At 36.5% G+C, this 11,045-nt stretch overlaps 1 long non-coding RNA gene across 2 annotated transcripts in view; it reads left to right on the forward strand.

The window, feature by feature from the left end:
* Nucleotides 1-11,045, forward strand: part of LOC120308859 — a 41,408-nt gene that overhangs the window by 12,187 nt on the left and 18,176 nt on the right. Inside the window, exons 3-4 of one of the 2 annotated variants that reach the window (XR_005556939.1) lie at nt 462-602; nt 1,135-1,655. This is a non-coding gene — a long non-coding RNA (uncharacterized LOC120308859). Of the gene's footprint in view, nt 1-461; nt 603-1,134; nt 1,656-11,045 lie in introns of those variants that run through there. The other variant, XR_005556940.1, reaches the window with a different exon arrangement.

The following is an 11,045-nucleotide window of genomic DNA, read 5'->3' on the forward strand; positions in this document are numbered from 1 at the left end:
GTTTCTGAATCCTCAATCAGGAATACTGATTTACAACTGGACTCTCATGCTGCCCTAAGCAGAATTGTCCTGGAAGCCAGTGCTCATGAGACAGAGGAGTAGAATCTATGCTTTCACCTTTCTGAGAGGTCTTAGAAATACCAGTCTGATCTCACTTTATGAAGCTTACCTGACTACATCACAGACAGGATAGTTGGTGAAGTATGTTGGATTATATCTATAGCAAAGTTGCATTGTTCTAAGCAGGGTAGGAGAACTGTTGTAATGCAGCTATGGCTTAGGGTAGCTTAAGGTTGCCTCAAGTATGTTCAGGGGAATCAGATGAAGGCAACCTCATGGGGTGGGTCGTGGTAGAGAAAACAAGCTGACAAGGCATTTTTGTGCCACAGCTAGATGCAAGTGAGGAAAGACAGTCTGAAGGAGGGAAAGAAACAAAACTGTTTATCTTTTCTTTTCTGCAGTCACATGATGCAACTTTTAAAACTTTCAACAGTTGGTTGCAATTGAAAATGCACAGCAGAAATAAATTAGGGAGACAGACGATGCCAAGAACAATGAAAACCATAAAAGAACAGAAGAATTTGAAGCCAAATTGTTAAATGGTAAATATTACTCTTTCGCTTTCTTTTTTTACCATACAACCACCTACCTATGTGCTGAAGCTTTAAGTTGTGATGAGTTTTAGTTTTAAGCCACTGAGGCTGTTAATCTTGTCTGAGTGGCATAATTATGATTATGATCAATTGGATATGCCTAATATATTAACCATCTGCTAAAGAATTTTTTTCTATCATTAAAAGGTTTGAATTGCTTCTTGACTGTTGCCAGATGTTCTAAAACAAAGGAGCCTTTTATCAATAATAATTAATACTTTAAAAATAATGATAAATATTGAAAGGCAAACAGCTGCAAAATAAAAAAAATGGTTCTACAATAAAAGAAATGTTGCACATATTATAAAAAATAAAATAAATGTAACTAAGGAAAAAACACATAACAAAAACGATCCTTATATTAATTTAGTATCAAGATGGGATTAATTCAATTCTTAAACTTAATTAATTAATTAAGTTCTTAAACTTGTCATTAAATCTACACCATATAAAACATATTGCTTTATTTTTTCATTTTTAGAATATACTTTCCGAAAATGGAAAACAGATTTACATCTCCCAGCTACAGAGGGCCTTGGGTGAAGTGAACCTTTTTCACTTAAAATTCAGTACTATACTTAGTACTATAGTACTAAGACAGCATTAGTTGCACTTGTGGATAACATTTGGATGTGGGTGGTATCCTGCTGCACACTCAACTGTGTGTGTTCCGCAGTTCACCCAAGTAACACCTTTGTTGCATAAGCTGCACTTCCAGTTGCTTTCTGAGTACAATTCAAGCTGCTTGTTATATAAAACCATGCATGGCACAGCGCCAGGTGTACTTGTGGGACTGCAACTCCTTGAGAATATTTGCCTATCTTACTAGGTTAACAGGTGGGTGAAGTCCTTAAATGTTGCCATATGATGGAATCTCAGAAACGTTTTCTCATTGGCCGCCTCAGTCCTTTGGAACAGCTTCCTGCCAGTGATTAGAAGAAACTTTACCTTTCAATATCAACTTTTTTAAAGAGAGAGAGAGAGAGAAATAAATAAAATCAATAAATAAAAATAATGTTTTCTGATTATTATTTTCTGGACCTATTTATTTTCCAAGTTTGGATATTCCAGTTGTTCATTTCATGATTCAGATATGCAGCTAATACTAACTTCCCTTCCCTTCTCCCTGAAACTGCTAATTCATGGAAAAAGACACTCAGAAGGGATCCTCCCTTACTTCTCAGGCTATAAAAGAGATGGCAGGATAGCTTGTACTATATCACACTTGGAAAAGTCTGTTAAACCTTATAAAATTATTCATCCAGTCATATTTCTTGACTGGAAAGGTCTACCTGGGAAGGCTGACACTTATTCACAGAAGTTACACATGTTCTGATTATTACATGATCTGTAACACTTTAATTATGATGCCATCCAGCATTCACAAGATTAACAGCTGTTCCCCAGATGGGAAGTACAAAACACACACTCTCTACTTATCCCCATCTTTGGAGGGATGTTCCTGAAGATAAATGCGAGATGTCCCACATCTCCTTTCTTTCCAGGTGGGAAACCTTTTGTTCTTTTGGAAACTGAAAGAAGCTTTCCAGTAGGTACGAGAAAAACATAAAACTAGGGGCTAGGGATCCAGTAGAAGAAAAAAAGAGAGCTGAGATCCTTCTCCAACCTTTGACTAAATGTGGATTTTTCATAAAAAGGGATTTCCAAGTAACAAATGGGCACAAAGGCATATACTTAGTAAAAAAGTTAATTAAAGTTAATTAAAAACTATGTTGACTTTATTTTCATACTTTTCCTGATTTTTGTTCTTTTTGTTCATTTCAAGATAATGTATTGTCTCTGATGGCTATTACCTTTATACAAATTCTGTCTTTGTCTGTAAAATATAAAGATGCAAACTGGCACCTTTATATAGCATTGCTTTTAAGTAGGAGATGATTAACATCATCTAAAGATCTGCTCAAACCTTTAACTTTTACTTTTTATTATTGGAGGTTCTTCTAAGATGCAGTGTGATTTATTAACTATATATGTTTATTTACCCATTGATTGCTTTGTGTGTAAATCCTTGAAGTTAAGAAAAATGCTAAACATACTCTGTTGATTTTTTTTAAAAAAAGGCTCGATTCTATTTACTTCTTGAGTAATTAAACTCTATTCTCTCATAAAAGAGGAGGCGTTCTCCAGTCAAATTTCTCAATACTACAGGACAAAAAAATAGTGCTATAGAATACATTAAATTTCCTTTTGATCATGTTTTCTTATAGTTGCCAGTAAGTTGCACAAGTCCTAGGAGCCCTATTTCCTTTGAATATAGTTGATGGCACACAAACAACCAAGTTGCCTCATCAAAACAAGAAATGGAGCTATGATATGTAGGCATACAGGGTTTCTTAGAGACGTTTGAGGCCTCTAAGCATTTATCTTACCATTTCAATCTTGCTCCTACAACTGCTTTACAATTTCTGCTTTTAATAGTAGGGTATAACTAAGGAAGAAAGATTGAAAGCCAGGACAAAGAACTGAGAATTTTGCAAGCTAGATATGAAACTGCACTCTTCTTTTATTAGTGAGTACACTAAGACAAAGTCTCTATGAGCCGTTTAAATTCTTTTCTTATAGAATCCCCAGTTGGTGGAAGGAGGGCTCACATAAGAAAAATGGCTAAACTATCTCTCACAAATAAAGGCAAATATACATGTTCCAGGATAATATTGCAGGATCCAATCTTGATCAGTCACTGGGACCAGAGATTTAGTCTTCCAAGCTTTTGGACTTGTGCTGGAGTCCAACCTCAGTGTGATACATTCTGGTGTGAGAGAAGTTCCCTGAGGATGGGCTCCAGTATGATTCCGAAAGTTCAGAAGACTAAATCTCTGGTCCCGGTGATCAATCTAGATTGGATCTTAAACTATTTTTTCATATTTGTCATGCTTCCAACATCTCCCTTTTCTTTTCCAGATTCCAAAATTACCCTTACATTGACCTTTGAAAAAAAATTCTATACCTCCAATATACCCCAAACTTTCCATTCTATCCAGCACCTGAACCCATTTCGGCTGACCACCTACAGATAATCAGAATTTGCATGTTTCCGGTGGAACTTTACAGAGCTATTGGAATTTCCCCATGTTAGAAGTCCTGGCGCAACCCACCTTCCAACTTCTAGATCCTTCTACTAACCCACATACACATTAAGGTTTTGGAAAATTACTTTTTAGCAATGATATGCTACTCTGCTGACTTTATAGCTACTTCTTTTTACAATTAGTCTTTTTACAAAGCCTCAAATATCAAACAGGGCATGAACTGAGAAAAAGGGACAGTGTTTGCACACTTTTTATTTTTGCAGCCTCCTATTTTATCAGTTGGAAGTGTACTCATTATCTCATTTGGAGTTCTTTGAATTTTGAGTTTAGCAGAGAAATGAATAGCTTAAAACTATAAATGGTGGTGTGCTGAAGAGATTTTAGTTTGCTCAAATGTTTGAAAATATCCTGTTAAGCACCCCTCATATTCTTACATCCATGTGCACTTTCCAGTCAACAAGCCCCTCAAATGGCAAAGAATTGTAGGATTTTAAAATCATTTAAGAGAGTTTAGTCTTCCAAGAACAAAAGCTATGCAGCTGATAGTTTTTTTCAAATGTTTTGTTGTGAATTCTCCTGGAAAATAATCCTAAATTCCTGATACAATGTTTGATAAATTGTTGACAAGCTAAGCTAGATTTACTAACTTCATAAACCAGAGAGAAGATTTTCCCAACCTGACTTCCTCCAGATGTTTTAAATGCAATTCTTAGGATTCTCAGAATGTTCACTTGATCTTCTGGGAATTTTACTAAAACATCTGGAAGGTGTCAGATTGAAAAAATCTTATTTAAGGATACTGAAATTTATATCTATAAATCTATCATTACTGTGCATTTCAGCAGAAAACAATTTTCTATATTTTTTTGTGTTGGTTAGAGAATCATGTCACTCTTTCCATCATAGATAATAATAATGAAGCAAACATCACTGGTTTATTTTATGTATTACTACATTTTAAAAAAGAAATTGAACTATTGCAAGCACATTGATAGAGTTTTCTGTTAATTCAGTAATCAGAACATATCACATTTTGTATTTCTGTATTTAATATGAACTCAGTCTGGGCATTTTGTGTGTAGGTTTGTACATGGCTGGGCTAGAATGATGATTTTTGGTTTCTTTTAAAAATGTTCTTCAACTTTGGGAACACTGTTCGAATAATATACCAAGCTTTATCCCTTCATATTTGAAGAAATAAAAAGCAATTAGTATTCTATAGACCAGGGGTGGCAAAGTGCCGGCCCACGGGCTGGATGTGTCCTGTGGAAGCCGCACCCACCTCAGCTCTGGCAAGGGGAAAAAAGTTGCGATACAACATGTGACGTCGCGAGTTTGACACCCTGCTATAGACAACCCTTTTGGGGAAAATAGAGCTCTCCCTACCACAGGTGCTTAGATTTCTGTGTTGCATTCTATTATTGTGTAAAATGTACAACTCTTGCTCATGAGAATCTTATTGTGGGCCAAGTTCACCTGAGATTCTTTAAGGTAGCATTTTCAGGTTACTGTTATCTCAGCAGTTAGAATACAAGAGACTGCAATTATGACTGGCTTTGAAGTTAGATTGAATTAATCACCCATGAGAGAAAAAGGTAGAATCTCAAAGTTCATAGGTTTTCATTAGAAATCAAGATGAACCCTGAAGGGATTGAAAGCATTATGGGAATCAGATATAAAGATTTTTTTACCTATGACTTAAGTATCTTATTAAATTTACGTAGAAATCACTGAAACAGATTTTGGTCAAAATTATGGCCAACTCAGTAAAGGGTGTTGTTTAATGCCAAGGAGAAAAGGGATTGTAATTTCAAGTTACAGTTTATTGAGGGATGGGCATAAAGGGCACAGGGGGGAGGGGACAAGCTTATTCAACTAACATTGAATGAACACTCAGTTGACATTTTCAGAAATAAGCTTAATTTTCAGCAGTAAGACTTAAACATAAAAACACAGTTCTAAACAAGCCCTAAGAAGGCCTAGAGTAGGCTTAAAATATATCTAAGAGCTGTCTCCTGTGATATCTGACCAGCTGGTTTGATCTGACAGTATTAGCATGAACCTGGTTCCTTCAATTAAGCAGTACTATAACCATGACTCAGAGAGTGTGCTTTCTCTAAAATGAGGTTCTCGCTGACGTCTAGAGGCAGTAGACATCTCCTCACTAGATATCTTGCTTCATGATTTTCACCATCTTGTGTCAATTCTTTTTCTGATTCTATATTTATCCTTCTTTTTTATGTTGTGAGCTACCCAGAAAAAAATTACCATTATTATCATTATTAACTCCAACTGTACAATAGGATGCATCTCACTGCCTATTATTGTACAGAATGGTTCAAATGTTGCTATCACTTTAGTGTTTCCAGCACTAGAATTTAGAATAAAGTTTCTGCTTGAATGAAAAAAAAAAACTTGAGAAAAATCTCTGCCTGTTTAAAAGGAAAATGTGGAAGACAGAATTGAACATATGCCTCTCCTGAAAGTGATCATACTTACAGCGCTCAGAGGCAGCATTGACCATAATCAAGAGTGGGCAGAATGCTTGGGGAAAGAGAATGAAGAGGGGGCCCTGGCTTCAAAGAGTTACTGAATAGAAAGCAGAAGCAGAGCAGGAAGAGGGAAGAAGAGGGAGTGCAAACTTTGTGAAGCAATGATTATTATTGTCATTATCTTGTATCAGAATCAACTCCTCCCAGTTAAGCCCCCTTGATCCCACTGGAAGTCTCGGGGAATGTCAGGAATTCTTTGATCCTGTCCTTAGCATTTTTTTTTCTTTATAGTGGAGACACCGTATGGAACTACCCTTAGTTTTATTTTTAGGGAGAGAGGAAAGAAAAGAGAGTATATAATGATTTGGGGAGATTCTAAGTGCCATTATAAGATGCAGCAGGTATTTTGGCATCCATAGCCTTCATGTTGCTAAGATCCACAGAAATCCCTGATTTGTTTAACTATAATTTGTTGAATAAACCAAACTTGGCTAGATGTAATTTACAAGCTAAAAGGATTAGCTTGGCAAGGTGCACTATGCCAAAATCAAACCAAATTGCAACTAATGTGTGACAATGCAGTTTTGCTGTGTGGGCAAATATATATACTTTTCCCCAAATGTGACTCAAACATTTGAAAAGTTATTTCCTTGCTGTAAAAGTCTGAAAGAAAGTATCCAAATCATGGTTCAAGGTTATAGCTGAGTAATTAATAATTAGTCCTGCTTGAGAAAATGGTCTGCCAGATCCTGACCAAACAGGTCATATAATCTAGCATACCAGATTCTCCAGCCAGAAGGTATAAAATTTGGTCTGTATTATCAGAAAGAAAGATGGATTGTATCAATTAATATACATATGTTTCATTCTCAAGGCTGAAACAAGAAAGAAAACAGCCACTGATAAAAAATTCTCTGGGCCTCTGGCACTGCAGGTCTGTTCATTCAGAGAAGGATCTCCAATCCTAACAAGGCATCTTCACATTATTTAAATAAGATCAAATTTTCCTGTGGTGAATATTCCACACAGTTTCTGAAGTTGATATTTAGCATGTGCCCCTTTGGAGTGAGGGATCCTTGAAAATGACATTCACTCCCTGAAAGCTAGATTTACTCATTTTCATCCAGAAGACACTGGCTTGCATCAAAGGCAGTCTGAAAAAGAATTCCAAAGAATGTTCAGGCTTACTGTCAGGAACTCTCAAGCATATTTTTCTCCATAAGGCTTAGACTTCTGAATAAAAAGGCTTGGGTCACAACCCTTTTTTCAGCTCAGATTCTTCCTGCTGTCAGTGTTTTTAAAAACTGCATAGGAAGAAATTGATAGGGTCAGGCTAGGAAAACATTATCCCACTTGGCCAGTTGTTTGGAACTTCATGACATACCGGCATGTAATGCCAAGTGAACTCTTCAGCATATTTCCTATAGCACAAAGCATGCTGTAGGGCAACCCTTTTCGACAGCAGCACAGAAAGCCTGTCACTTCTCTATTTCCAGGGTTGAGGCCACTTGGGTGAGGATTTGTAACTTAGGTTGCCGAAGTACACTAGAGTGGAGAAGAGTGAACGGGGAATTTCACAGTTTGCTATAGAAAGAACAAATGGAGAAGTATTCAAATTACAGTCATGCTGTCAAACTGTGTATATTCATTGTCCTTAGAATTGTCACAGCCTCTTACAGAAAGGAGAGTTGGAATGGAATTATTGCAGTTTTGCCCATTATACCTTCAAATGAATATCACAATTGGATTGGCTAGATGTTGATTCTAAAGTTTAGGGTCCTAACCAAGATCCTACAAGTCATAGAGGTGCTATTAGTATTATGGTTGGTCACACAGTCAGCCAGATATTTAGACTTGATTTGTCATTTTTATCCACCGATTGAGTTCTTCCCAAGGACCTGGGATAAACAGATGCTGTTGTTAAAGGTAGTGTCATAGGATGCAAGCTGTTCCAAGTAAAGCTGTCTTTTGTAATTGACTGGTGGTGATTTTGTCAATACCAATGTTATTCAAGTGGTGTTCCAGATGCTTTGGAATTGCACCGAAGGGACCTATTATTACTATTTGTACTACCTTTGTTTTCTTTCCTCACACTTGTTCTGTTTGCAGATCTTTACATTTTGTGATTTTTTTTCCCCAATTCTTTCTCTTCTCTTCTGCTATATCCAGCTATTACAATGTCCACTATCCAGATTTTTTTGTCTTTCTTATTAACAGTTAAATCTGGAGTGTTGTGTGGCAGATGCTTGTCTGTTTTTTTAGCTTTTTTGTTTTCTGATACTTTGTCTGTTTTGTGGTCCCACCAGTTGTTGCTTGCAAGCAAGTAGCATTTCTTGAAGATACGCTATTGAATTATTGTTGCTAGTATATCATGCCATTGTTTGCAATCATCTTGTGTAATCTTCTTGCAGCAACTGACAAAGTGGTCCATTGTTTCTTCAGCTTCTTTGCAGAGGGAACTTTTGCTGTCTGTTGCTATCTTCTCAACTCTGGCTTTATATCCAATTGTTCTTAGGGCTCAGTCTTGTGTAGCCAGAATTAGCCCTTCTGTCTCTTTCTTCAGCTTTCCTTTTCTTATCCATTGCCAGGTAAGGAAATTTCAAGGGCCAGAAATCACATATCCATAGACATATATTTTTAAAAAAACAGGCTATAACCTTAGAAGAATCTTCCCAAGTTCTAGTTCACAGTGAATATATTATACATATTTTTCATCTTATTTTCATTCAGAGACCCAACTGAAAAAATGTGTTGCTGAAAATTTACATCCTTGTTTCTACCCAGTTTTGGCAGTGCACATGACTATGGCCAGACAAATGGTGTCAAGCTGCATGTAGTTCACAGTAATGGATTGCCTACCAATGACATAAACTACACCACATGATAGTCAATATTACGGTATTTTCCCAGACTGTATATGCGTATGTTAATATTCCAGTCTTTCAAACAAGATTGATCATGGGGGTCTTTCTTATTTAATTTGCACTTGTCTTTCAAAAGGGGCATTACTTTAGTAAGTGAACAAACTGAACTATTTCATGTGCCTAGAACATTAATTATGCAAATTAAGAAGCATAAATTGATCTTGTTAGCATTTTAATTTTCGTCTTTAGCAATTGCATAGGGATGGGAGATTTAAACTCCTCAATGTTTTTTTGCAAGACTGGTGTGTATTAACACCCCCTCCCCATGATCAGTAAACCAGCCCACTGGTTTCCGGTGCTTTTGCTTTTCTTCCCTCTTCTTATACCACTGACGTTCTGATTTGTAAGCTTGTTCTTTGCTGTTAACTCACTTTTATTACTTTCTAAATGAAGAGAGCAAACATATCTAATATTCCCTCCTCTAGTCACTTTCCCCACAACAATAATCCTGTGAGGTGTGTTGGTCTGAGAGAGAGTAACTGGCCCAAAGTCATCTGGCCAGCTTTCATGCCTAAGGCAGGACCAGAACTTACTATATAGTCTCCTGGTTTCTAGGCCACTTCCTTAACCACTACCCCAAACTAACTGTCTTCCCCCAGCCTATCCTGCCATTTTTAAAGCACTCTCCTTTTGCTTCCTTTCCTGCCTCCCTTCAGCTCAGCCATGATGGGTGGAATGGGACAACTCACCATGGCCAACTCACCGCAGCCATCTTGCCGCAGCCAACTCACCCCAGGACAATTCCATGCAGGATAACTCAACGTGATAAATGTTATCTGCCACTGTTTCCTCAACATTATTTCCTTTGACAAAAATGGAAATAATGTCAAAACAGTAGCAGATAACATTTATTCCATTGAGTTATCCTGCATGGATTTGTCTTGCAGTGAGTTGTCCTACCGCTAGTTGGCTGCGGCAAGTTGGCCTCAGTGAGATAGTCTTGGCAAGTTGGCCACAGCAAGTTGTCCTAGACCCCATAGTGGGAATATCAGAATAGCATATCTGACTAACCTCTGTCTTCTCCTTTTCCCATAGGGAGGGGTTGGAAAAAAAGTTGAATTCTCTCTCAGATAAATGTAGACTTTCTCCCCACTGTTTTTATTCTTTACATTGGAAGGAAAAGGAAGGAAAATGGAGGGGATTCCACCTTGTCCATATTAAAAGAAGAATGTATAAAATATTTCATTTTCTTCAAGAGAAAACATAAAAACAGAAAACTCATAATTCACATTTGCAGTATAATCCATTGAAACATATTTTATCTCATCAAATGAGAAAACAAGGAAGTTTTCTTATGTACTGATGTATATATTTAAAAAGGTAGAGTCTCCTTGAAGTCAGATTGGAGTTCTGATAACTTCACGACTTCCCAGCCTAGCCTACAGACTGGATGAATTAATTTAGGTTGTTTCTGTGTGTCTATGTGTATATGTAGATAATACACATGCTCACAAATTCAAAGCAAGCAAGTCTTCAAACAGAAGAAAAACTGAAACATTTGTGTAGATGATATTGTGCTGCATTTCTGGACAATTTATTTATTCTATAAGCTATTAACCAAACAGCAACAAATATCTATAGTTCAATTTCATTTAAATTATATCTTATTATATAATTATAAAATTATATTTTATACACTTATTGCAACTTTTTAAACAGCAATCATAACTCAAAATAACTCAAAAATAAGACTCAAACTAGCATTAAGGAAGATTAAATTTCTGTTGTTGCAACATACAAGCCTCAAAAGGCAAGCAAATGCCAGAGAATGGGGTTGATTTTGTCTTTGTAATCTCATATTGACTCTGATTTATAAATAGGGCATTATAGGAACCTTGACATTTAACTCAAAGTCTGCAATATAATTTGATTCTTTTAATGAAATACAAAAGCTTTAAAAATATGTTTCTTTTCCTCGCTCTCCCC

The sequence above is a fragment of the Crotalus tigris genome, unplaced genomic scaffold (assembly GCF_016545835.1).
Source record: "Crotalus tigris isolate CLP2741 ecotype Arizona unplaced genomic scaffold, ASM1654583v1 scf7180000017952.28453644438:3035480, whole genome shotgun sequence".
NCBI lineage: Eukaryota > Metazoa > Chordata > Lepidosauria > Squamata > Viperidae > Crotalus > Crotalus tigris.